Source organism: Lissotriton vulgaris, chromosome 3_1 (assembly GCF_964263255.1).
Source record: "Lissotriton vulgaris chromosome 3_1, aLisVul1.2, whole genome shotgun sequence".
NCBI lineage: Eukaryota > Metazoa > Chordata > Amphibia > Caudata > Salamandridae > Lissotriton > Lissotriton vulgaris.
This window is the reverse complement of record NC_141689.1, coordinates 547890512-547918429: the sequence shown is the minus strand read 5'-3', so window position 1 is coordinate 547918429 and position 27918 is coordinate 547890512. Positions and strand designations below refer to the sequence as shown.

Here is a 27918-nt window from a genome sequence, read left to right as displayed (position 1 = left end):
CGCACACTCTGAACTTTCGTTCTATGCAGCAGGTTCTTGCTCAATGTTTGTTCCTTGTTTAATAGGTGTGTGCTGCTCGTTTATTGGCAATTCGTTTCCAGGAAACAATCCTTCAGAAGTCCTGTACTGCGCCTTATGTTTTTAATTTTGTTTTTAAATACTGCCACTGCGGTTTCAGAGTCTCAGCACACGCGTCCTTTCTCCTAGCCTCGAGCACAAGTAAACCGTAAGTGTCTGCTGTCTCAGAACATATTCGTGCGAGCCAGGCTTCATCCTTTGTCCGTTTAAATGTACATCCTGCTAGTAACTGCGAGTTGTTTTTATTTTTCTTTCTCTTTTCCTTGCATATTGTTTTACTTCTGACGCTGTTGCCCGCATTCGACCTCGCTTGTTTCGTGGTTTTTCATATCCAGCATTGGCCCCTTCGTCGCTTAAATCTATATTCTATAAACAACAACAGTAACCCCGCGAAAACAAATTGGATACTCCGAACGTCATCCAAATGTATGTATAACGCATGTTCAGTCACTTCAATCACGGACGTTTATATCCTAAGGAAGGACACTAACACTGCGCTGAATCCTATGGACACTAACCTGCCACCTCCTAGCGACATTAAAACACTGCAGTGCACCCTAAATCCGCTGTCCCACTACATCACTCATCACACTGCATACAATGGATGCTAGCACCAAATACACACTGGGACGTCCTGGGATAGGCAGCATCTTATGCACCCGGACCCACCATATTGCATTCTATTTATTTGTATGCATTTATTTACATTTTCTGCAGCACCACTCAACTCGGAGTGTCAATGTACTTTACAGCAAAACAACCGTCTCTAATTACATTGAAAAGGTCATACAGAAAGAGAACTGAAGCCCTCTGTGAATGGGTTTAAAATCTTGCAACATAGAAATTGAGGAGGGTCTAAAGAAATCGTCAGTGAGAGAAGAGGAAGTGGTCCCAGGTTGAATTGAGGGGTTGACGGGAAGAATGAATTGAGGGAGGCAGAGAGGAAGCGTTAGAGAGTCATGTAAAGAAAGATAGGAGAGGAAATAAGAGAGGAGAGGGTGCTGGAATATTGCCTCTCGCGATATGTGAAGTAGGGGGTACATGATGTTAATTGTTTAGCCGGGGGTGTGCCTCAGCTCACCCTGTGGCGTGTGCACTGTTGGTTGGAGTACATTAAAGGTGCGCAGTTGCGGAGCGGTCTCTCAGTTATGAGGTGAAAAGGTAAAAGTGCCTTCAAGGGAATTTATTTTAGTATGTATTTTGTAATTTGTGATAGCTTTAAAAGGATGAATTCATAATCCTTAATGGAAACAAATCGAGTGCTATTAGACTCTAATTCAATGTGAACTCAATTTTAACAGGACACAACATATAAACAAAACACGAGGTGTATTAGAAAAATAGATTTTTATCAAAAGGAATTTTAAAGGATACACTTCATATACAGATAAGTAAACAAACAAAGAATAGGTCTGTGGGTACACACAGAAATAAATCAATACGTGACTCAACAGAACCTAAAAGACATCTATCCCCAGTCACATTGAATAAAACAAGATAGGGATAAGATGTAGGGTCGACGTTTCGGTTTCCTAAGAATTATTTGTAGAAACCATCTTCAGGACTGCTGTCAATTGAAATCTGTACAGAGATATTGTAATCTATTCGACGTTTTCAGCACCCTCTTAGCATATAGAGCAGGTAGTGGACTTTGCTGTGCTGTAAGTCATCAAAAAAGAAAGTGAATAAAATCACAACTCCAAGTTAGAAGATAAATCTTTCCATACGTGGGTGGTCAATTTCAGAGCAGATAATACGACAACCATACGGTGGTAATCTATTTAAAGTAGCAAGCAAAGATTGTATTATATCAACCTTTGAGACCAGTATAAATGCCGAGCCGAGTCAGAAATTATCTTGCCGCATGCAGAAAATTAATTTCAAAGCGGAGATTCACCAAGTCATGGAGCGAGAAACTAGTAACAAGCAGAATGCCGCGCAATGTGCAGTCGATTCGGGAGTTATGAGAGCGCAGAGTAAGAACCATGAGTGGTCTCAGTTATTGCCGCGAGCGCTCTCGACGTCTGAGCCCCAGGTGAGCGGCGGTCACCGGTTAATTCCGGAGCAGTGGTGCCAAGGGTTATCACCTGACACCTCGACACAACAGGTACTATAAAGCAGAGATCAAGATGCAATGCAGATTTTATGGCAAGACCGGAGTCTCCTATTATGCTTACTAATCTTGCTTTATTACACACAGCAGCCAAGATAAGTAAGAAAAACTACAGTTTCCAGAGGATCAGGCGAAAAGCTGACGAATGGGAACGTAAAAGCTGATAGCATCACTACCAATCATCATGCAGTATAGTAATGAGTCACCACTGACTGCGCAGCTTCCTCTTTTCTTGCTGCTTGCAGTCAGATAAGTGCCTCCTATCTTTTGCTCCATAATATTGTGCATTGTATTGCAGTTTTTTCTATAACTTGTGGTTGTTTAATATATTATATGTGCTCCGCTTTGCGTTTTTCTAGCGCTTGCTCCGCCGACTTCCCCCTCCCCCCCCACGCTCACCGCTACAGTGGTTCTGTCTTCAGCGCTCGCCTCGCGCTGGCTAGTTGGTGCTCTGCGTTCACCCTCTGAGGCCTTCAGGTGACGCGAGCGTTCCTTCTAGCCTTCCTCGCCCCTTCTCCTCCTTCGTTTCCCGGCTTCAGTCTGTCCTTTGGGAGCGTCACCCTCCCAAAACACTACCCTGGGAGTGGTTTCTTCAGCTTTGCAACTCCCTCTCTGTCCTTATTAACCCTCAGCTGCCCCAGTTTTCTGTGCTTCAACACTCTGGAAATCGACAGTTCACCTGAAATGGTGGATGTTAATGATGAGGGCGAAGCCTTCAAAATGGATTTGAATAGATTTATAAACTCTTCTGTTGAGACAGCTGTTGAAGTATCAATGAGACGCATGTCAAAAAATATGGAAAACTCAATGCTGAGCTTGATGTCCAAGGCTTTGGCCCATTCTGCGGGGGATAGCAGAAAGAGAAAGGTGGTTTCCTCTGCAACAGTCCGTGCTTCAAAAACTGCGTCAGTTTTGACCAGCGAGGGTTCCTCGAGTCTGCTTAAGGACAAAGCGCCTCCCATGCCTCCTACTTTGGAGGGGTTTGTCCGTTCAGAGGGCAAATGAAAACAAAAGATGAAGCATGCAGAGTCGCCAAAACAGAAACTGGTTATTTCCACCGTCTTGGACACTGATGATGACATGCCTGACGCTGATGATGTTGATTTGTTTGATGTATTTGATGTTACTGACCCCCCTCCCCCCTCATAAACAGGCTAAGTCAGATTCCTTTACCTTCAAGCCTGTCTTTGATTCAGAGGGGTTCCCTATGTTCGACCCCTCGTCTATCTGTCACCCTAATTCAACCGAGTGGTTACCATCCCACCATGTTGGTGAATATATTTCTGCCAGACTTCGCCTTCCCTTAGAGGCTGCTGTGAGGTCCAGACTCAAATGTGAGTGTCCTAAGCCTGCATTACCAGACAAAATTACCCTAGTCCCTTCTATTGATCAGCCCCTTCTCACTTTCTTTTCTAAATTTGGTACGGATCCTCGTAAAGCGGTAGACAAAGCTTGGTTACGTGACACGACAAACTGCTGGATGTGGTGGGTCCTCTTGCCCGCATTTTTGATATGGCGGAATCAGCCCGTCTGGATGGTTCAGACCTCTCAGCTGAGGATATTTCTATGTGGGCTCAACGTGCCTTCTGTTTGCTGGGCAATGCCAACGCTGCTGTCACTCACTAATAAATTAGATCCCAAATTAGCCAATCTCGCACCTTTAGATCCTGGTTCCAAGGCTAATGGCCTCCTTTTCGGAGACAACCTCGTCCGAGATCTCAGTCGATTTGTTTCCACTTTTGCATCTCTAGACAAGGCCCAACAGTCTATCAAAAAAGTTTTTGCTCCCCGGGATTTTGGACGGTCCGGCAGAGGAAGGGGTCGCTCTTCTGGGCGTCCATACAACAATCAAGGCTCCAGGGGTTCCTACAATAATTCCCAGGACTACAAACCACAGTTCTACCCCCAACGGGGTAGAGGCTTCAAAGGAAAAGGACAGAAGAACTTCCGTAACTCCAACTCCAATCAACACGGTAAGTCCCTCATCTCTTCCCCCCGTTGGGGGACGACTGAAACAGTTTTTGACAAAATGGCAAACCATCAGTACAGACCCTTGGGTATTAAACATAGTTCAGGGTTATCTTATAGAACTCTATTCTCCACCTATTCAAACTTCTTTTCCTCCTCCACTAGTTTTCTCCTCAGACATGGCTCTTCTGATCTCAGGCGAGATCCAATCTCTTCTTCTAAAACAGGCCATCCGGATTTCTCCGTTCGACTCCTCAGGCTTTCTCAACTCCATTTTTCTGGTTCAAAAGAAGAACAAAAAGTTGCGGCCAGTAATCAACTTGAAGTGGTTCAATCAATTTGTGGTGTACAGCCACTTCAAAATGGAGACTATTCTCCATTTAAGAGACACACTTCGCCCCGGCGATTGGATGGTTCACTCGGATTTACAAGACGCTTACCTTACTGTTCCCATCCATCCCTCCCACTCAAAATTCAGTGGTCGGGCGTGACTTACAAGTTTACTTCTCTTCCTTTCGGTCTCTCTTCTGCTCCATGGTGCTTTACAAATCTCCTGAAACCTATTGTCGCTTTTCTCCGTTCTCTTGGAATCAGACTCCTCATCTATCTAGACGACATCCTGATCATGAATACTGACAAACAGCGACTGCTGTCCGATCTGCAGACGACCCAGTCTCTCCTTCTGGATCTAAGTTTTCTCCTCAACTTCGAGAAATCTTCTCTGACCCCGTCCCAAAACATGGAATTCTTGGGCTTTCAGATAGATTCTGTGGTGGCATCTTTCCGCCTTCCTCAGGCAAAGGTTTCCAGGATCAAAGCGGAGATCTTTTCTGTTCTCCAAACGTCTCTCCTCTCTCTTCAGTCGTTGGCAAGGATCGTCAAACTTCTCTCCTCTTCCATCCAAGCCATCTTCCCAGGACCACTGCATTATCGTGCTTTCCAACGTCTAAATAGATCAGACACCTGCGCAAAGGCCTTGCCTACGCCGACCTTTTCGCTCTGGATCTAGAGTCACGCGACAAGCTTCAATGGTGGATAGACCATTTAGATGTGTGGAACGGGCGCACTATCTTCGCTTCGGCCCCAGATCTTTTGCTAGAATCCGATGCCAGCCTGTCGGGTTGGGGCGCCCGTTGTGGTCCAATATCGACTGGAGGTACATGGTCTCAAGAGGAGTCCAAATTGCACATCAACGATTTAGAGATGCTTGCCGGTTCCTTTGCAATCCAAAGTCTCTCAAAAAACAAAAGTCCACTGTTTTATCCTTCTCCTTATGGACAATGTTTTTGCGGTCAGCTACATCAACCACCTCTGCGGTACCAGATCCAAACCTCTGGCAGAGCTGGCGAAAAGCCTTTGGGAGTTTTGCCTGTCAAGTCAACTTTCTTTGACGGCGGAGTATCTCCCGGGAGTCCTCAACTCGGTAGCAGATTGGCATTCGAGGTTTCGACGGGACTCCAACGACTGGAAGCTGCTTCCGTCCGTCTTTCTTTCTCTCTCTCAAAAATGGGGTCCTTTTTCTATAGATCTCTTCGCATCCAGTCTCAACTCTCAATTGCCCCGGTTCTTCAGTTGGCGGCCGGATCCGTTGGCTTTGGCAACGGACGCTTTCCTCCAGGATTGGTCCCGCCAGCTCAACTATGCATTCCCTCCTTTTCTTATGATCAGCAAAGTGCTCTCTCGGATTCGTCGGCAATCAACCTCCCTGGTTCTGGTTGCTCCCTTTTGGAAGTCCCAAATTTGCTTCCCCTCTCTCCTGGAGATGGCAATGGACTTTCTGGTTCTTCTTCCGGGCCTCCGAAGAACTCCTTCTGAATCCCCAAGGCGACCGTCACAACCTCATTCTGGACAATTCACTGACTCTGTCGGCCTGGAAAGTTTATGGCCTTCCTCTCCTGACGTCCTCATTTCACAAGAGGCTGCACTCTTTATCAGCCAGGCCAGGGCTCCTGGGACTTCCAAGGCTTACAAGTCCGCCTGGTCTCTTTGGGCAAGCTGGTGTCTGGAAAGGAATATCGATCCCCTTTCAGTCCCTCTGAACTTTGTGGTTAATTGTTGGGCTTCTGAGGCTAGCTCGGGCAAGTCTTATCGCTCCATTAATCTGTATAGTTCAGCTATTCCCTCAATCATGCCCCTATTGATGGAAAAACCAGCTAGCGCCCATCCTTTTATTTGCCGTCTGCTGAAAGGAGTTCACTGTTCCAAACTTCCGTTGGCTAAGTATTCCTCTTTATGGGATGTTTCAGTTGTTCTCAAACTTTTTTCAGATTGGCCAGATATTTCAGCTCTTTCACTAAAAATGTTATCTGCTAAACCTACGATGTTATTGTGTTTGGTTTCTATCAAACGTGTTTCTGGTGTTAGAGCGTTAGCTATTTCTGCTCGTCAGTTTTCTCCTACAGGTGTTGTGTTCCATATTCGCAGACGGACACAAACCCATTTAGACTCTGTGTTTTATCCTTATTTTCCTACACACCCTCAACTATGTGTCGGACAGTGTTTAAAAGTATATGAACAAAGAACTTCTGATCTCAGAGCGCCCTCTCACTCCCAACTCCTTATCTCTTTCCGTAAGCCCCACCTTCCTGTCTCCTCCCCTACCCTCGCCCGTGGGTTTGTTGGGTTATGTCCCTTGCAGGTATTGATATCTCCGTTTTCGGAGCTCATTCTACCAGAGGAGCCATGGCCTCTAAGGCCTTTTGGGCTGGCTCCCGCCTAGAGGACATTCGGAGATCAGCAGATTGGACCAATGATAATATTTTTCGCATGTTCTATTGTAAACAAATCAATACGGTGGCTTCTGTTGTTGTTGATATGCTTTAAACAAGCATAATAGGAGCCTCCGGTCTTGCCATAAAATGTAGATTTTCCTAGTTGTTATGACGGAAAGTCTTAATTTTTATCAAAGACACGGAGGCGAGTATTATCCAACCGCTACACTTCTAACTTGTGTTCTCCCTCCCTTCAGCGAATCCGGCTCTGCCACCTGCATCGTCGTAGGAAGACTTCTCTCCACCTTCTCCGTGCTTCGTCTCAACGGCCCTCCCTTCCTGTTCTTCTGGATCCTTCTCCTGGACCTCCTGTTGGACAAACTTCCTGGATTCCTCAGATTAAAGATGTCTGTTCCTGGACTTTGGCATTTTCTTTGGTTATGGTTATGGTTCCTTTGTTCTCCGACCTTATCTGACCAGCTCGTCAGCGAAAAGAGGAAGCTGCGCAGTCAGTGGTGACTCTTATTACTATACTGCTTGATGATTGGTAGTGATGTTATCAGCTTTTATGTTCCCATTGGTCAGCTTTTCGCCTGACCCTCTGGGAACTGTAGGTTTTCTTACTTATCTTGGCTGCTGTGTGTAATAAAGCAAGATTAGTAAGCATAATACTTGCCTCCGTGTCTTTAATAAAATTAAGACTTTCCGTCATAACAACTAGGAAAATCTACATTATATCACGGTGTCAGATAATTCAGATTGCAGGTAAATAGTAGTTTTAGTTTCATGAAGAACGTTCATTGCTCTTCATAGCATCTTATTTCTATTGGAACCGAATTCCAGAGTGATGGTGCAGCACCGAAGAAGGATTGTGATCAATCAGGTAGAATGAATTTTCAGGCATTTTGTATTTCAGACTGTAAGTTTTCTGAAATATTTATCTCCTCTTGAGATTTTTGGATCGAGCCTAGAGCCATGCGCTGCTCTGCGAGACTTGTTGTAGTGGAGTAGGAAATAAAAGCCCCGTCCACTCTCTGCCCATATTTGACATTGGCTTGTGTCGTTGTCCGTTCTAAATGCTGGCTTCTGATTCGTAAATAGGCTTGTTTAGTCCCTCCTTAGTACTGCCTCCTCTTCATTTGTTACTTCCCATGGCGACTGGCCCTTGTACTTCGGTTATTATACTGTACCTGTTAATTAGTCTTTAAGCACTATTTTCTTTATCCATTTTCTCTTACTGCAGGCATGACATGCTTTGGTGCCTTCTTTACAACCTCGCCATTCCTCCCATTGTTGTGCCTTCTTTAACACCCCGTCCTCCCTTTGTTGTCAGTGCCCTATTTACCTCCGCCCTCCCTCCCATTGTCCGCGCCTTCTACCCCCCCACCTTCCCTCCGTTGTCCGTGATGCCTACCATTTGCAATGCAATAGATTTCACATTTACGCAAGTTTGAGCTATTGGTGTTGAAGATGACAATGCCTTTTATTTATGTTTTGGCTTTTAAAACATAAAGAAAACTCATTGCCATTTACAGCCTCCTCTTGCACTTAAAAGCGGCATGTTCTTTAAATTGATCCCATCCTAATGACACCCTTTCATTTTGCGTTGCAGTGTCATTACAAAGCGTCCTGTGTTCCCTCTGACAACTACAACTTGGCAGACGCTTTTTTGAGTTCTTGTGTGGGACGAGGTTTTATGGAGGACAGGGCTGGGTAGGAGGAGCGTGGGCGTGAGACATCGCACTGGGTAGGTTTTGAGGATGCATCTAGTTGGGGGAATGGTGTTTCTGGCGTTACACTGTTTAGGAAGTTGTTGTGCTGCAGTTGTTAATGACTAGCTGAATTGCACCTGCTTGGTGTACAGTGCTTTCCTGTGAAACTCGCAGACTCCACGTCGGAAAAAAATGCAAGGTGTGTGTGGGGTGAGCAGAGGGCTTGAGGGCTTAGTGTCCTGTATGTGCCGGCTATGTATCTGCGGGCCAGTCATATGCCTCTTGTAGGACTTGGCTTTTTTGGCTAAAGTTCCCTAAACCTTTTGTTTTCCCCCTAGACTGTTTTTCTGACATAGAGTTGCCAGTTTAGATGCTGATCAGTGTCAAAGTACAAGTGTTCCCTATGTAAAGTGTAATGGTTATTGGATGGCCATGATTGGTATGTTTGCCTTACTAGTAAAGTCCCTAGTGCTGTGCACTTTGTGTACCAGGGCTAGAAAGGCAAAGGTGCATGTAGTAGGGAACTCAGGCCTACAGTGTAGGGCCTGCCGCAGTTTGCTAAGTTAGCCTTACTTTCCATTTTGCATACATAGTGGGCACCCCAGTGGTAGGTCCCGGGTAACCCCTGGGCCGGATGCATTGTAAGTAAAAGGCAAGGCATATACTGAGGTGTGTGCTATGTCCTGACAGTGAAAAACATTCCATTTCGTTTTTCACTGGTGAAAGGCCATTCTGCCCTTAGGACAAAATGAGGGAGGCTGGGTATTGTGTTTTGTTAGCCTAGTTTCCTATAATTTTAAAATGGAGAGGTGAAGTTTAGTATGTAGGAACTCACAGTGTCATAATACATCTTTCTATAAAAGTGTTTTTGTCCCTGTGTGTTCAGAAGCCACTCTTTTAGAAAGTGGCTGAGTTTTTTGCTTTACGCATTTCTGTGTGTCTCTGCTGAATGTGGATTGACTGTCTGGATCTGAGAGGTGAGAGAAGCGGGAGGAGGTCTTGACCCAAAGGAGGGGTTGGGATGGCACAAGACTGACCTGCATCTGGAGAGTAGGCAAGGAGAAGCCCCGGGAGGTGAAGAGGCCTGGGTTGCTGCTATAAAACAGTTGACCCGTCTCCTGCTGAGTGATTAAGGATCCAGACCCCCAGTATCAAAGGGAGAAAGGTGACATTGGGAGGGAGACAGCCAGAACTGATTTAGGCAGGGGTCCAGGACCCCTGAGCACAACTAACTTCAAAGACATTTAGGGGTATAACTATAAGAGCTGAAACCCCTGAACTTGGTATGGAATAGAAATGGATTGAGACTGAAAAGACTTGGACCCATTTTTTGGTCAAGAGGAACCTCTGCTAAGGAAGGAACAACTGAAGATACTGCTGGGAAGGACCAACCCTTGCTTCGTGATCTGGGGCTGGTCTGCAGTTTGCTGTTTTAACCAAGGAAGGGGCTGTTGGGACTTTGCTTGGTGCGCTGGGTCCCCCTACTTGATGAAGACTGTGCTTTGTGCTGTGTCTTGTTACCCCAAGGGCCCGAGGTGAGCTGGCTCCCTGTTTGGAAACACAGGAACATAAAAGTTTCCAGAGAAGTTTCAAGCGACGCATTGGGTGCATGTTGTGGCAGCTTGAGACCCTCGGAAAATGTGCCGTGTGATATTGGACACACGGAGGAGGAGTGAGACTCGGATGTGCTGGGCACATGTCATGGCGCACAGGAGGCGCAGGTGAAGAGCCCCTGGTCAACGTGTGCATCGAAGGTGAAGGGAGTCTTGGATGCGCTGGATGCCTGTTGTGGTGTACCGCAGGCGTTAGAGAAGAGCGCCTGGTCAGCTTGTGCACCGAAGCTGAAGTGAGACTTGGACGCACAGGGTGCGTGTCATGGTGCACCGCTGGCACTGGTGAGGAGAGCCTGGTCGGTGTATGCATCGACGATGGAGTGATTCTCTGACGCGCAGGATGCGTGTCGGAGTGCACCAGAGGCATTGGTGAAGAGCGCCTGGTCATCGAGTGCACCAGAGGAGAAGTGAGGCTCGGACACAGTGAGCGTGTCGGGGTATGGCTGAAGGCGTTGGTGAAAAGCACCTGGATCTCGGGGCACCGGAGTTGGAGTAACTCCTAGTTAAGCAGTGTGTGTGCTTTGGTGCAACCTTGGACCGTGGAGGTGATCGGCTGATTATCGTGTGCACCAGAAGAAAGTGAGTCTCTGCAACGCGGTGTGCATGTCTTGGTGCCAACTGAGACCGCAGGAAGGAGCGCCTGGTGAGCGTGCACTCGGAGTCGACGTGGAGTCCCATCAGCGTTGTGTGTGTGGCTTCATGCCAGAAGAGACCCAGAGGCTGCTGTGGTGAATGTGCACCCGGAGTAAAGTAATCTCAGGGTCGTGGGGTATGTGTGCCCTGCGGCCATCTGAGACCTTCCTAACAGACACAGCCCGGACCGGCAGCCCGAGGAGCTAAGCTGCCAGGCCGAGCCGCTGAGGCCCATTGAGAACTTTCTGCATGGAAGACCCAGTTTGCTGAAGGAGGAGAGTGGGTCGCGCCCCCAGGTAACGTGGATCACTCGCTGGGCGGGGTGCGGTCTCGGAGGGACACTCTCTCGGCCTCTCAGTTGTTCTGACGACATGAGCCTTTGCCTCGTCACAGATTGGGGCCCATACTGACCAAAGGAGTGGCAGTACTGGGGCCAGAGTAAGAAGCTGTACTCTGTGTCATCGCTGATACGTGTGGGAGGCAACTGTTATTCAATAGACTGATTGTCATAATACACATTGCCAATATTGCTGCTAACGAACTGCCGGACTGACTTATGACGCCTGAAATTATTTCTGCATAACGAAGTACACGATTGTAGCGCTACGCATTGCATTATTTCTCTATTGCAAAGTACAGGATCATAGCTGCACGCATTGCATTATTTCTTCATTGCAACGTACATGATTGTAGTTACGCATTGCATTATTTCTTAATTGCAAAGTACATGATTATAGCGGCCCGCATTCCATTATTTATTCATTGCAAAGTACGTGATTGGGGTGTGACGCATTGCATTATTCCTTCATTGCGCAGTACCGGACTGTAGCGGTACGCAGTGCATTATTTCTCCCATTGCAGTGTACCGGGGTGCATTGTTACGCGTTATATTATATCTCCTTTGTCCAGCATAGGATTGTATCGTTACGCAGTGCATTTTTGTTTGTCCATTGCAACATGTGTGATTCTAGCATTGCGACCAGCATAGCATTTGGAAAGCGGTGGTTGGGATTTGAACCTACCAGCCAGCTGGAACGAATATTACCCTTATTATATGTTGGCTTTTGTACCATGTGGTCTGATCGTATATCTTTTTATATTAAGTTTATACTCCTTTTTATCAAACTTGTGTGGAGTCCATTTGTAGTGTCACCAGGCGGTTGCTGTGGGTGTGGTTGCACATACTGTACACTCGTGACTTGGAGATAGCCCTGGCTGCTCATGGCAACCTACTAAGGGGGTGAGCAGGGCTATCTCAAACGGTGTCCTTACTTGGCCTAACGTTGATTGAGGAGTCCTGGGTCTCGCATTTGGTGGCAATGGCGTGGGACGGGGACTCCGACTTCCAACACGTCTGCAAAGAATGTGTGTTGCAAAAGATACGGAAGGGGAGGGGGCCCAACCAAACACAATCTATAGGCATCCGTGTCATAATGTAGGGATTTAATGGTAAACAGTCTTCACTTTGACCAGGCGTTCATTTCTCCTGAAAGGGTAATTTATCCAGTGGTGCTACGCTTCTTTAGGTGCCAAGGGTTGCATATTTGTGGCCAGGATTTGGCAACGTCAACGAGCAGTGCTTACGTGGAACTATTTGGGAACAATGACCTGTAATGTGAATATTTTCACTGTTGTATTAATAAAGGCGAGAGCGTTATAGCTGTGTGCGCACTCAGAATTGTAGAGGTTTGTTTTTCCCCCATTTCATCCATAATCTGGAAGCAATAACTTATTTTTTGAAAGCGTTCACCTGACTTGCTCCGAGAGCGCCATTGTAAACAAGGCTGTTCTTATCTTGTCACGTTAGATGGCGCTGGAAAAACTGGACCTCATAAAGTGACTACAAAGGCAAACAACTTCTCAAAAGAGCAGAGATTATTCCTTTTATCCTTTCTATTGTCGCGCATTTGGCATCCCTGTTCGTGGCAGGAAGGAGCTATTGAAGCAATAATCAAACAGCTGAAGCCACAGTTGACACGGATTGCTATTTTTAAGTAACGGCGCATTCACTTTTTGAAAATAAACGAATTGTACTTTTTAAATGTTGACCACATGAAAAAGGTGTTTTAATTATTATGAGGCAACATGAAGAAACATAGCAAACCTTTCGCCGCATATCATACTTGTGTTGTTTACAATTGTATCCTCAGCTCGGAAAGGGGCGGGTAGGACTGCATATGCACTTGTGTACTACAGATCTCGAGTGCAGCCGTGCTCCTCTGTTTCTCTGAAGGCTAGTTATTCATTATTTCAAAAACCTTCAGGTTGAGTTCAAGCTATACAAAATTGCAACTACAAAAAAAGATTTGCTGATGTTCCTCTGACCTGCTTCATTCTATAAGCACCTCTGAAAGTGTATGCTACTTGAGAGTGCAACTGTTTTCCTGCCTTCTCTCTACTGTATGCTGCTTTCCATTTAACTCTCCCATGTGCTTTCCAGGTTACTCTCCCTCCCTTTCATGGTTAAAAAAAAATACGCTATTGGTTCCCAACTCAACACTGCACACATCAATAGCATTTACTTGCTCTGCTCCAACTTCCAGCTCTTCCGTGCCTCATTAGTCGCTCCACAGTCTGTTACATTTTTAAAAATCAGGTTTTAGGAGGGCCGACAGCTACAACTTCCTAACAGGCCACCCCTTTCTGAAAACACACTTTCAAGTACCTTTTATCATTTTTTTTTTAGCACCAAGGTCTTTGATATCTTAGAATATTTCATTAAAAAAATATATATATCGCTACATGACAACACATGCGCATGTATGTTTCATCATGCCGGGGTCCCTGTAGCTTCATGACACAGGCATACAATTACATAATTGCATTTTTTTTTATTTTTGCCAATACTGAACAGCATTGTCAGAAAGCTCTGGCATAGTCAGTAAGTTAACACTGGCAAAGCCAAATGGCGAGACATATTGGCTTTGTCAATGCTTGTTTAAAGAAGCAGCTTTCATCCGCAAATACTTTCAGTTCAAATCGGCTGAGTCGCAGTGAAGAGTTGATGGCTGCCCAGAAATATAAACTATTTTTGTAAGAAAATAACTCTGCATATGCCGATCATTAAAGAAACATCTACAGATCATACTGCTTTTAATGATAACATTGTGTTGTTTACATGCTAGTTTATTTTGTATCTGGGGATTGTGCACCATCTCTTGCAAGTGGATTGTTATCTTGCCTGCTCAAGCCTTTGGACTAAATGCAGAATCGGCCAACTATTTTGTCAACATTAAAGTATGTGTTTGCCAACAATAAGTATTTAGCAATGCGCACAGTTCATAGGTATCTAAAATTTGGTTTGACAATTAGTTTAGTAAAAGTTGTAATATTAAACTATTTCAGGAATAGAACTATCACCTATCGCAAAGCCCAGTGATTTTATCTGTGCACCATAAATGTGTTAGAGGCACCAACTTATAACCCATTCTGGGTGTTAAAAAGGAAAACTAAAGCGGCCTCATTGATTGAAAAAATAGAGATAATGAGATATTCATCATATGTTGGTAAATATCCCAACTACCTTCCTCTTGGTTTCACCACATCATTTAGAATGCAAGGATTTTTTAGGTCGAGCATAAACAGTCTGTTGTCTGTACTTTGTGGGGCCTGACTCCTCTCACCCTTTGCATTGGCGTTTGTGTGTGTCGGTTATAAATCATAGCCTGCAAGTGGCTAAAGGTGGGTTATGTCCCACCTTTTCTCGCAAGTTCACTCCCATGGAGTATTACCGCAGGAGTGAGCAGCTATGTGCGGTCTGCTTGTTTTTAAAGCAGCGCAGCATGAAGCATTTAATTTTTCTTTTTTTCAGCAGCGCATGGGTTTTCATTTCAGCAACATGGCACGCCGCACTTTATTTTTTTTCTTACAGCCGCACTATAGTGCCTATTAGGATGGCGGACAGACCTGCGTCCGTCCGCCACCCCCGAGGTGGAGGGAGCGTCCGCAGGGGCAGCGGCGTTCCCTCCCTTGGAATTAGGATGTGACCGCCACCCTGGTTAAATATGCATGTTTTCCCTTTGCATGCACAAAGCGGCAGGCACCACGTGGTGCCTGCCGCTTTGTGCACCCCCCACCCCCCCTTCACCCTGGGGGCCTGCAACGGGCCCTTAAAGAAAAGCCTGTATGCCTTTCGTGGCGGCATTGCCACCGCGAAAGGCATGTCCCAAAGCAAATCCTAATATGGCTGGCTGTGTCTGATAGACACCGCCACCATATTAGAGCTTTTCTGCTGCGGTCGGAAGGCGACCGTGGCGGAAACACGGCGGACGGTCTTCCCGTCCGCCGATGACCCCCCAGCCATCCTAATCTGGCGGGGGGTCTTTACAATCACCGCAGCGGTGAATCCGCATCTTCCGGGCCGGCGGTGGCTTCCGCTCGGCCAGAGGATGCGGATTCACCCCAATCCTAATCGGCCATATAATGTTTTCATGTAAGCAGCGCTGCACACATTGTTGCCATTTAAGCAATTGCGGCCATGCCTAAAATTACTTCTGTCCTTAAAAAACGCCATATCATATGATATACCACCAGTCCAAGATGGTGCTGTTGTTTAAGCAGTCCTCTGCTTTGGGGGCCTACTACTAGAGGCCTTAGTTTTCTTGGAAAGCAGCACGCCACTGCATCAAGGCCGCCGTGGTTCATGTTTGAGAGAGGGAGAAGCTGTCCTCCGTGCTCTTCCTGAATGGGATCCTGTTTTGCAAGAATATCCCTTTGGATGCAGCAGCTTCAAAGTGGAGTCCTCCAGGTAGGTACCCAGCAGTGGCGCCCTTGTACGAAACCAAACAGAAGTCCCCTCGATGTGCTCATTGCCTGAAACCCTGCCTGAGTCGTTTGGGGGATTACAAGACAGAGGCTTGAAGAGCAACAAAAAAGCTGAAAAGTCTTAACCCTGGTGAGACTTGATGGGCAACAAAACCTGTTGCAAGGGGTGTTGTCTCTTTTCATGGGGTATAGAAGCATTTAGGCGTCCGGTATAGTAGCATGTTGGTGGTCGGCTCATGGCGTAGTCCACCGCAACTGACGGTAACAAAACGAAACTATAGTATAGGTTATCGCGATGGGGGCTACTTTAGTTTTGCGCTGTATTAGGACAATGTGCGCTTACCTAAGTGGAACTGAAGTGCTAGCTGTGAACACAGATTTTGTAGCTTGACTTCCAGTTAGAGCAATATGAAAATATATTCTGCGACCTCTGAGCTTTCAGTTTGCAGTTCTGGGTTTCCTTGTACCAACTAATGCATTTTTGTTGTGATGGCCTTGCATTGGCCTACATAAAATTTCAGAACGGTAGATGGTTTGCTGACTGTCATTGACCCCAGGTTTCTCTTTTGACACTAGCGCTTCATCAATGTTTATAGGCAAATGCCAAAGGCGATCAAAGTGTAATATACTAACGCTCTTGATTTTACCAGGTTTCTGAGTGAGTAGTTCATCCAGCCGACGTTTTTTAAAAATGTATTCTGGAACATGTAGTTCTGATTTGGATAGGATAAACCGGACTACAACTTTCAGAATGCAAAGTTAGAATCTGGAAGCGTCATGGTTTGCGATGTAGGTTTCAGACAACTGCTTGTCTCTTTCTGCTATCCGGTTGATGTCACACTCTAAGTAACACACGTCGGAAAACGCTCAGGCTGCATGTCTTTCTGCCCCTGATATGAATATCCTTGCCCCGTAACATCCCTAAGCTTCTTGTTACATTTCCACCAGAGTACTGTGTCCACCAGTTGTGCAGTTGCCTGTACTCCATCGCCACTCTGCCCTGTACTGCAGAGCATGCTATTCTCTGGCGACTTTCTGCTGTTTCCCCTTTTAAATGGGGCGAGCCGGTATTTGCACTAGTGTATGCTGCTGGGTGCATGCTGTTCGACGCATCTTAGAAGTCAAGTTTTGAAAGTTTTCTGTTTGCGTACTTGGTGGCGAGATGCGACCATTGTTGTGCAGCTTTGAGGGCTCCCCAGCTGTCACACTCAACATATTCATTTTCCATTTTCTTACATCCGAATCACTTTCTTTAACATATAGTTTTTGTAATATAATATGAGCACTGTTTAGTCTGCCAGTGTATTTAACAACCGTCCACTTCAGGTACTTGTATTTCGTGGATGTTATCAGGTTTTGCAGATGCCAACATATGGCATTAAATGCCTTGGTAGACTGCAAGTGCTCTTTTCGTATATGATTTCATGTTATGTTACACGTTTTGCTTTCTCACAGTGAGTGTTTTGTGGTGATACAAGTGTCACTTTCCGTGATCAGATGCAATGAGGGAGTCTTTCTGTAATTTATTTAATGTATGTTAAGAAAACAAAGTACAGCCTTTTCGGTGTACAGTCAAAATATCGATTTTTTTCATATCGATATACCAAAATATTGAGTTTTTAATATCGAGTGGACATAATATCGACCATCAAAAATATAGTGGAGCAGAATATCAACATGCAGGTAAGAAATATCGTTTTCAATAATATCGAAGTCAGTAATATCGATAGACACAAAATCGTTGTTAAGTGTTATTATATGTGTTAAAATTATATATTTTTTTTGTAATGTATGTTGACATTTTTTTAAAGTAATGAATTTTATGTTAAATTATTTTCGAGTATTTTAGTTCCGTAGCGGGTGGTGGGTTTATATAGGGGAATAGGGGGTAAGTAATTTAATTATAATGTATAAATTAAGAATTATTTAGAATTAATGAATTATATGGTAATTACTGTTTGCGTAATTTATTTCTGTAGCGGGTTGTGGGTTTACAGGGGAACAGGGTGGGAAGTAATTTAATTGAATTTTTTTTATTATTTTATTAATTATTTAATAAGTAGTTAATCATTTATATTGTTAATTAAGTTAATTAATGTATTATAAAGTAATTACACATTCATTAATAACAATTATAATTAATTGGTAATTAAGTTTATTGTGTACAAAATATATAAATTAGTTATTAATTTGATATTAATTATTAATAGTTAATTTGTTAATGTGTTAACTGTGGACTTTTTTAGGAGTGGGTTGTGGGTTTATAGGGGAAAAGGGTGGGAAGTAATTTAATTGTAATTAATTTTTACATTTTATTTATTGGTATTGATAATTATTTTACTGTTAGTTATTATTTGGTAATTTTTATGAATTGATTAATTTATAATAATATTAATTGTAATAATTATTATTGAAGTGCATTGTGTGTTTATTGGGGAATAGGGTGAGAAGTAATTTAATGTTCTTAAAGTAATTATACATTTTTATTTATTGGTACTTTTATATAATGTATTGTTAATTTATTAATAATTAATTATTTAATTATGAAAAATATTTAATTCAGAAGTGTGTTATTTTTAACCTCTACGCTATCCAACATTTTCCTTACTGTTGCACTCGGTGGAGTGGAAACAGTTTTACCCAACCGCTATCCAACACTTTACTTACTGTTGCACTCACTGGACTGGGAATACACATTTTTACCCAACGCTATCCAACATTTTCCCTACTGTTGCACTCGGTGGAGTGAGAATAGTAATTTTTACCCACACGCTATCCAACACTTTCCCTACTGTTGCACTCACTGGAGTGGGAATAGGAATTTTTACCCACTCGCTATCCAACATTTTCCCTACTGTTCCACTTGGTGGAGTGGGAATAGTAATTTTTACTCACTCGCTATCCAACACTTTCCCTGCTGTTGCACTCTGGAGTGGGAATAGTAATTTTTATATACCTGCTATCCAACATTTTCCCTACTGTTCCACTTGGTGGAGTGGGAATAGTAATCATTACCCACCCGCTATCCAACACTTTCCCTACTGTTGCACTTGCTGGAGTGGGAATAGTACTTTTTACCCACCGCTATCCAACATTTTCACTGCTGTTCCACTCGCTGGAGTGGGAATAGTAATTTTTACCCACCCGCTATCCAACATTTTCCCTACTGTTACACTCACTGGAGTGGGACTAGTAATTGTTATAAACCCGTTATCCAACATTTCCCCTACTGTACCACTCGCTGGAGTGGGAATAGTAATTTTTACCCACCGCTATCCAACATTTTCACTACTGTTCCACTCGCTGGAGTGGGAATAGTAATTTTTACCCACCCGCTATCCAACTTTTTCCCTACTGTTCCACTCGCTGGAATTGGAATAGTAATTTTATTCTCTACGCTATGCAAGGTTTTCAGTATTGTTATATATAATGTAGTGTAAAATATTATTTTTGTAATCATTTTTTTAATGTTTTAACTTATGATATATAGTATATTTTTTAATTCATATTATAGGTTTATTTATATATATATATGTATGTAATTATATTTTAAGATATGTTTTTAACATTCTATAATTATTTTCTTTTATTATTAAGTTAATATATAATTTTAAAAAATGACAGTTTCTTTTACATTTCATTTATCATTCTTTTTTTATTAATTTGAAGTATGTTTTACTTAATAATATTTATTATTTAATTAATTTTTTATTACTTTTAAGACGTTTAAAAAATTCAATATTTTTGCAAACTATGGGCATCATTACGATTTGTCTGCCCGCCACTGTAATGGTATGCGGGACCGTCCGCCCGGGGTGCGGCGGTCCCGCACCTACAATTATGATGCCACCGCCACAGTGGCGGTGGCATCCCCTATTCCCAGCATTGTGGTGGGCGGTGCTCACAGCACCGTTTGCCACAATGCTGGGAATGCACGTTGTGCATTGGCATGCACAAGGTAACAGGCACTGTGCGGTGCCTGCCACCTTGTACATACCCATGGTACCCCCAAGTGTATCCTCACCCCCCAAAACCCTGGGGGCCCGCAACGGGCCCCCAAATGCAAAGACCACATACCTTTCCATGGCGGCAGCTGATCTCCACCATCATCCTAATATGGATGGTGGTGTCTTGCAGACACCACCACCATATTAAACATGTTTTCCTCCCAGTCGACGAGTCGACCGGCAGAAAAGCGGCGGACGGAAAGACTGTCCGCCGTGGACCCCCAGCCATCCTAATATGGTGGGGGGTCTTTTAGGTATGGATGGCGGGCGGATCGCCCCCGCCAGGCCAGCGGTGGCTACCGCCGACCCGGCGGGGATGATCCGCCCGCCATCCTAATTGGGCCCTACATTTTTTACATCAATATTTTGTATTTGATATTTTCGCACTTACATGTTTGTAGATAGGAAGTCGATATTCTGATCCTCAATATTTTTACCTCGATATTTTGGTAGGCCTATATTCTTCACATCGATGTTTTGTCAGTGATCCAGCCTTTTCATGTCCGATGCCTTGGGATGCTTATATGCCTTTTACCGAAATTATATGTTGAGAATGTTACCAATGCCTATTTCTAACATTGGATAGCTCTGGTTATTAGCTGTAGGTTGTTGTTACGTGGCACTTTCTCAAAATGAATTTCTTGTGATGTTATAGTTTGCACTGACTGGAATGTTACAAGCGCCGGCTTCAGGCTTTTAGTATCACAATATTACAAATGCCATTTTCTGATAGTCGGTGCAAAAGGGGGTGGTGATGGACGGAGCATCTGAACCAATCAAACATTCACACCCAGTCAAAAGATCTGGGTTTAATTCATCACCGTTCTTTAGCCCACTCTGCCACCCCAGTTATGTTATGTTATTTTATAAAGACTTTCATAACGCGCTCTATTACTAACAAGTATCCTGGCGTGGCAAGAGAAGTGGAGAGCAGGGCAAGATTGTCAAGATAGAGAAGATGGTTACAACATTTTGTTAAACAGATGGGTTTTCAGACCTTTCTTAAAGGCGGCAATGGACTGGGCCGCTCTGAGACACAGAGGGAGAGCATTCCAGGCCCTAGCGGCCCGACAGAAATGGACTGGCCTCCTAATCTGGCGTACTTAAATCTAGGCATAATCATTTTGCATTGAATGGCCGATCGAAGGGAACGATTCGGAACGTAGAGAGCAAACCGTTTCCTCAGGTACACAGGTCCGAGCTGATGGATAGCTCGGAAGGAGAGAACCATTGTTTTAAACACAATCCGGTGAGCCACTGGAAGCCAATGAAGGCTGCGTAGATGAAGGCGAAAGCTGGAACACCTGGGCAGTTTGAACAGGAGGCGCGCAGCCGCATTTTGAATTACCTGAAGCCGTTGGATCAGATAAGCAGGTATTCTGCTAAACAAGGCATTCGCATAATCAAGCCTGGAAAGAATTAGAGCACGTGACACCGTCTCTTTGGCCTCTCTCGGAAGAAGTGGAAAGAACCTACGTAGGGCTTTGAGAGTGCCAAAACACACGCCGGTAAGTTTTTTTATATGGTCCTCAAACTTCAGATCACTCCCGAACCAGACCCCTAAGTTCTTAGCCGGGCCACCCATAGAATTGGGACAAGGCAGGTCAGGCAGCCATAGGAGGTCTCTAAAGTTGTCGGGAAAGGAGCCATAAAAAAGAACCTTGGACTTGTCTTCATTGCACTTAAGCTGGGCAAGTGCTAACCAGCGAAAGACAGAGGAGAGGCAGAGCCGAACCGCCGATGTATCCAAGTTATCCTTGGACCAGGAAAACAGAAGTTGGGTGTCATCGGCGTAGGCCATTATTTTAGCCCCCAACTGTTCGGCCAGGTAAATCAAAGGAGTCAGGTAGACATTAAAAAGCAGGGGGCTAAGAGTAGACCCCTGTGGGACACCAGTAGCGAGTTTCCTAGGCAGAGAAGCGTGAGGGGGCATCCAGACCTGTTGCGTCCTATTATCCAGAAATGATGATAGCCAGTCAAGTGCTAATCCAGAAATGCCAACGGCTGCCAATCTGGTGAGGAGCAGCTCGTGGGGAACCGTGTTGAAAGCGGCAGAGAGGTCTAGTAAAATCAGAACCGCTCTGCCACCTCCATTTAGGCACTCCCGAATTGCCTCAGACTCCTCAACCAAAGCCGTTTCAGTGCTATAGGCGGCTCGGAACCCTGATTGGGCCGGGTGCAGAGCCTGGGAAGACTCAATAAACTGATCCAACTGGCGGAAAGCAATTTTCTTGCAGACTTTAGCCGGCAGGTAGCTGGATGGAACAGCAGGATCCAACCCAGCCTTTTTTAAAAGCGGGAGAAGTTTGGCTTGCTTCCAGCACAGCGGGATAGTATCTGAAAAGAATGAGAGGTTAACAATCAGGGTAACCTCGCTACTTACTGTATCAGCCACCCCGCCAAGTACCCTGGCAGGGCAGGGATCCATGGGGGACCCTGATTTCAAAGCCTCAAGTACTGTCCGAATGACTGGCTCAGTGGAAGGGGAGAAAGCAGCAAACTGCTCAACTGGCTTGGGCATGGAGAGATAAGGTAGTGCAGGTGAGGACTTGAAACTGTCCCGGGCAGCAAGCAAGTCCTCATGGATTTTAGCAATTTTATTTACAAAAAAAGAGGAGAGCTCTTCACACCAGTGAGCAGATGAGGGCAGCACCGGTTGGGCAGCACATGGCGAAAGGAAGCTCTGAACAATGGAAAAAATGTCCTTGCTATTGAGGAAAATTAAATTTTATGGTCAAATTATGTTCCCTAACGTGTACCCCACCGTCTCCATGTACCAGCTTAAAGTGCATGTAACTTCCCTCCTGTGCCAGCTATGAAGACGCAAATACATTTGCGTCCAACGTTAACATGTCCTCTTTCAGACCCGCCATGAACGGGTTGAATATTCAGTTTCTAAGTATGCCATGCCAACGTCTTTTTGTGGTGTACTTTACACGTTTTTCAGCTCTGGAAGTAGGCCCTGAATTCTGCCATCGAGCCTTTTTTCCTGCCTTCTGACTCTGAAAGCCTCAGCCCAGGCTGCCTCTGTACCCGTGACCTCTGCCTTACTTCCAGCGCGGCCCACCGCGCTTAGCTCAGCCTGCTGCCTGCCAAGACTGAATTCAACCTTCGAATTATCTGTTCCGCTCCTCGAAAATGCATTCCTGCCTACTAGTTTAAGTAAACATTCCCCCAGCTGCAGAGCAAAGGGCCCGGCCTCACTGTCTCCATGCAAGTAATTCATAGCCTCTGTTACCATGCCCCCATGGAAGGCCCATGCCCCACGCTTCTCATGCAGACACTTAGGCGCTTATACACGCACTCACAGTCAGTATAGAATAGCTTCTGCCCCAGAGACCTTTTCCGCCCAGATAGCTTAGTTCCTAAACATCAGATATCAGATATGATAGAAGCACAAGTTGATCTGACATGTCAGACTTCTGTCTCTTTCCGTTTAGTGTAAATGTCAAGTCCCCTGCACCCTCCAGCTTCACGTCAATCACACGTCATGCAGCTGCGCGCGCATCCAGGCCTCAAATTTCTGCTGACATTGCAAGATTCTGCTTTTTGTTGCCACCCACTTATGACACCTACCTGTGACGTTTCTAGCACACACCTCTATGTTCACGCCTAGTTCACGCCTTCTAATTACGTATCAGTACCACGTGTGTGTTTTATCTTGTTTTATCTTGTTTCTCTCAGCTGTTACGCCTACTGTATTGATTTCTATGACACGTTTTAAGTATATAAGCTATGTATTGTCAATAAAATATTGCTCTATCCCTTCCTACACCCTAGTGGTGGTAGGAATCCGATAACCGGTCATGACCATTCCTTTTTAAGGAATAAAACCCCTAAGAACTCTAACACCACGGACTCTGCGTCTTTCTTTCCGATTGAGTTATTATTGATTAAGTACTTACCTGCATAGAAATTAAGACGGTAAATCAAATATTTACCACATTATTTTGGCGCCCGAACAGGGACCCCTCCCCCACCCCACGCGCCGGTTGGTGCGTTGCAAACTCTGTCCCCTGCCATCAGTTAGACGGAAACTACGCGTACCGGCAGGATTTCCTGTATCTCCCTCTGGCCCACGGAGGTGACGAAGACTGCAATCAGCACCCAGACGAGGCGGTGAGGAGTGCGGAGGATCCCGACCAGAGCCTAGCCGAAAGAAGCAAGGTCCGAGGTGTCAAGAGGCCCACCAGTTTTCCGAAGTATCCACGTGCCGAGTCGAGCCGAGTCCGGTCCAGTCCAGTCGAGTTTTTCCGAGGCCTTCTGTTTTCCGTGCTTCCCGGTGAGTACCATTGCTGGGACGTATCTAGACGGGTTTGGGTACACAAGTCCGGTCTGCACTGTTTTAGACAGTGTATCTGTACTGTTTAGCAGTATATCCGATGATTCAAGTTCTTGCACTGTTCTCAGCAGTGTATCTGTGCTGTTTAGCAGTACAACCAGTACAGGGGGTAGTCATATGTGTTTTTAAATGTTTTTTTTATGTGATTAATGTCGTTGTATGAGTGACTGTTTTTAATGTGCATTATTGTGTTCTTGTGTAACTAGTTGTGTCTAGAGTTAAGCAGCAAGGATCGAGCATTCAGTCCTGAGTAAACAAGATGCCGTTTTTCAATAAATTAAAGCAGATAGGAACTAGGAAAGGGATACTAGAGGAAGAAATTCCTATCCCCCCTAGGGACACGCCTGGAAGTTTCATGTACCATAAACATGGCATAGATGCCATATTGTATCTAGATTTATGGGCCGATTATACTAAGCATCTAGACGAGAGACACAGGTGGCCCGTTACCGGAACATGGGATGCCGAGTGCATCATGAAGGTAGAAGAAGCCCTATGGAAAAAGAAAGCTAGACAATCTCAGAAAGACGCCATAGAATTTTGGCGTAAAGAATCACATAAACGTACTGAAAAAGCACTCCGTAGAGAAGACAGACATAGAGAAGAGTCAGATAAAACCCAAGAAAACGAATTAGTTGCTGAAGGGATTCGAGTAAGATCAGAACAAGTAGACCGCGCACGAAACAACCTTGTAAATGGCATGTATCTTGTGGCCGAGGGTTCGCCTGAAGCCACTTCAGAAATGCCGAAAAATCTGCCGCCAACGTTGGTTCCAACTAAAGTAACTCACAGGACCGCTAAAGACATATTTCTGAATTCCTATCTAGAGGATGTAGCTCCCGCTTACACCAATCTACCTGTCCGCGTCCCGCCTACTGATGGTGACGGAGGTGGCAACCCGCCTCCAAACGATGTCCCGCCAGTACCGCAACAAGGTTCCCCCGTCCGACAGACTGTTCCACCACCTCCACCACTTCCCACACCTAAAATTAATATACCAAATCCGCTTGCAATAGATCCTACTAAAAGACAAGTTCAAATACCGATACAGACCCCACAGAGAGATAATGCTCCAGCCTCAGCTCCAGGAGGTGCGACCCGGGGTCACCAGACCCCGCCAGCAACACACAGATTACACTTGCAGAAGCCCTTTACATTCCAATCACCCCGTTTCGACCCACTCAAGGAACCGCTTCAAGTTTGCAGATACGATCCAGTACCCGGTAAAGACGATAGGATGTTCATAGCATCACTACGCTTACGACAAGCTACAGATTACCTATTGTACTTCTCAGGAATGAAAGAGTACCTAGATAGAATATATAATTTTGTCCGGACTGGGGAAGATCCTGACAGTATTAAGGAAGCCATGGCACATCAGAAAGTTGACACCCAAGCATATATACTACGTTTTTTCATAAATTGCTTAATAAGAGAACGAGACAGGCCTGGGACAGAACAGGACGAGCTGGACGGCCTAAATAAGTGGGGTCAGAATATATCCGAAGGAAGACATGATAAAGGGGGTTGCATAGCAAGTATGTATAAGAAAATAAGAAAAACAGTAATAGAGATACACGAAAAAGAAAGGGAAAAAGAAAAAGAGAATGCCTCCTCCGAGGAGGAGGAAGAACCTGAAGAACCAGAAAAGACTACAGATACGATAGCGTATGTAGGTAAGGGAACTTACCTTAGGAAAGGCATTCGTCCAGAAAGCAAGAGAGTCTTCCTCTCTGGCATAACAAAACCGAATTCTCCTGAACATCAGTTTCAAGAGACTGATAAAATGCTCCGAGAACGAATGGGGTACCATGTACTCAATTCCATGGATGAACAAGAACTGGCCCGGTCAGCAGTACTATGGGCTGACAATCCGAACATCTACAATGATGACACAGTAGCACAGACATTTCTGAACCTTTCCCCAGACGAGCAGAAGTTAGCAGGTGTGTACATGATTCAGCACCTCCTCACGTTATTCAGACATCAACATTCTGACCCAGGTCCCTTACACGATACCTTAGAAGCACTACTCATGGATAGATGGAGAGGCCTAAGTACCAAATTAATTCAAATAATTCTAGAACAACGACACAGATATAACACTTTCCTAGGTTCACAATATGTTCCCGCTCCGCCCCTAGAAAGAAAAATGTATCATATGGAGCGTCTGCATGGCATTGAAAGTCAGAACCCATTACGAGAAGTACACCCAGTCATGGGTACCGATAATACTCTGAAACGTGTGTATGTACACACACCTCTGACCAAGTTAGAACTATTGGAAATGAAGAAACTAGTACCCTGTCACGATAAAGACCCTGCAGGTTTTCATAGAGAACTTAAAGACATGTTACTGATGGGGGATTACACATATGAAGATATTATGAAAATGTTAAAGGTACTGTTGCCCACGGGCATCTACGAGAAACTGAAGGAAAGAGAATGGGAGGTGGGAGATAAAAAGATTGTATGGACAGAAATAGAAGATGAAGAGAAACTTCGTACCCCAGGGCTAGGCCTTGGGGAGAAAACTAGAGCATTACCAGGTTTAATAGTACAGGTTCTGCCAAGATTACTGACAACTAGAAAGGAAGATGGGACGCAATCTCGTCCTGTAAACAGAAACACGATGAAGATACTAGTGACTTCTATTCAAGATTCGAGAAATGTTTCATTATTAATAGTGGCCTTAAACCAAGTAGCGAGTCTTACCCGCATCTTTTTGTATCAAAATTAGTCGAGAATTCCCTGCCATTAGTTAAGAACCGCGTGTACAAAGTTGAAAGTACTTGGCAGGCAAATACGCCATCCCAGATGTTACAGATGTTACAATACCATCAGAACAGAATTAGAGAAGAACAGGATCAGGAACAGAAACGCATGAAAGACACGAAAATGAAAATGTTAGTGGCCCAGTCGGTTCCAGCCGACGGCCAGAGAAAGGGTGCGACCCAGACAGGTCACGCTACAGCTCCCGTTAAAGGGACATGCAACTACTGCAAGCAGCCAGGTCACTACGTACATGAATGCCCAGTCCTGAAGCATAATATATCGACAGGTAAAACTAAAGAAAGACCGCACCCGCCTAGACAAGATCATGGTCATCAACAGTCCTCACAGAACATACAGCCCATGCAGAATACACAGCCTATGCATGTTTCACCACATACAGCACAGACAGTAGTGGTACCTCAGAGACAGTCACAGTCACAGTCACAGCCGCAGCCCATTGCCGCGACTCAGCAAGTTTCGCAACAGATGTACCAGTATGCCCAATCTGATTATCCCGATTATCCACGATACACATGAAACAGCCTAGAGAGGGAGGGTGGCTTGCCTCTTATTGAGATTCCTGTAGATCAAGAGGGTCCTTATGTACAAAGTCAAGTATTGGGAAAAGACAGAAAGTTTTTAATTGACACAGGGGCAAGTCGCACCACAATCAGCCATGATGAAGTCCCAGGGGCACCCCTCTCAGGCTCACGGAATGTCTCCCTTGGTTTTTCAGGACAGCCTATTGTAAATGAGGTATCGAAACCCGTCCCCCTGGCTGTGGGTCCATTATCACGTGTTACAGACCTGTTACTCACGAAATCATGTCCGGAAAACTTGTTAGGAATAAAGACATTGAAGGCTCTAGGAGCTGTTATATGTTGCTCTCCGGAAGGAGTTAGACTTTTCTTAAGAGACTTTAAAGGTCATTATGTGTTACGAGAGTTTGATGTCAGATTGAAAAATTTACCAGATCACTTGTGGGCAAAAGGCCCAACTGATGTAGGTTGTATGCACATTACACCATACCGTGTTACACTCAAACCAGGTATTGTTTTACCCCGAATCAGACAATACAAGTTACCGCCTGATGCTGTAGTGGCTTTACTGAAAATCATTGAAGAGCTCATAGCCCAAGGAGTGGTCGTAGAGACCGACTCCAATGTCTGTAATTCCCCCATCATTCCGATTCTTAAACATAC

At 44.9% G+C, this 27918-nt stretch overlaps 1 protein-coding gene across 1 annotated transcript in view; it reads left to right on the top strand.

The window, feature by feature from the left end:
• The first annotated feature begins 108 nt into the window (after positions 1 to 108).
• LOC147726768 (baculoviral IAP repeat-containing protein 1-like) overlaps positions 109 to 27918 on the top strand; it is a 1009320-nt gene continuing 981510 nt past the window's right edge. Inside the window, exon 1 of the mRNA XM_086960810.1 lies at positions 109 to 226. The gene's annotated coding sequence lies outside the window, so the exon portion shown is untranslated. The remainder of the gene's footprint in view (positions 227 to 27918) is intronic.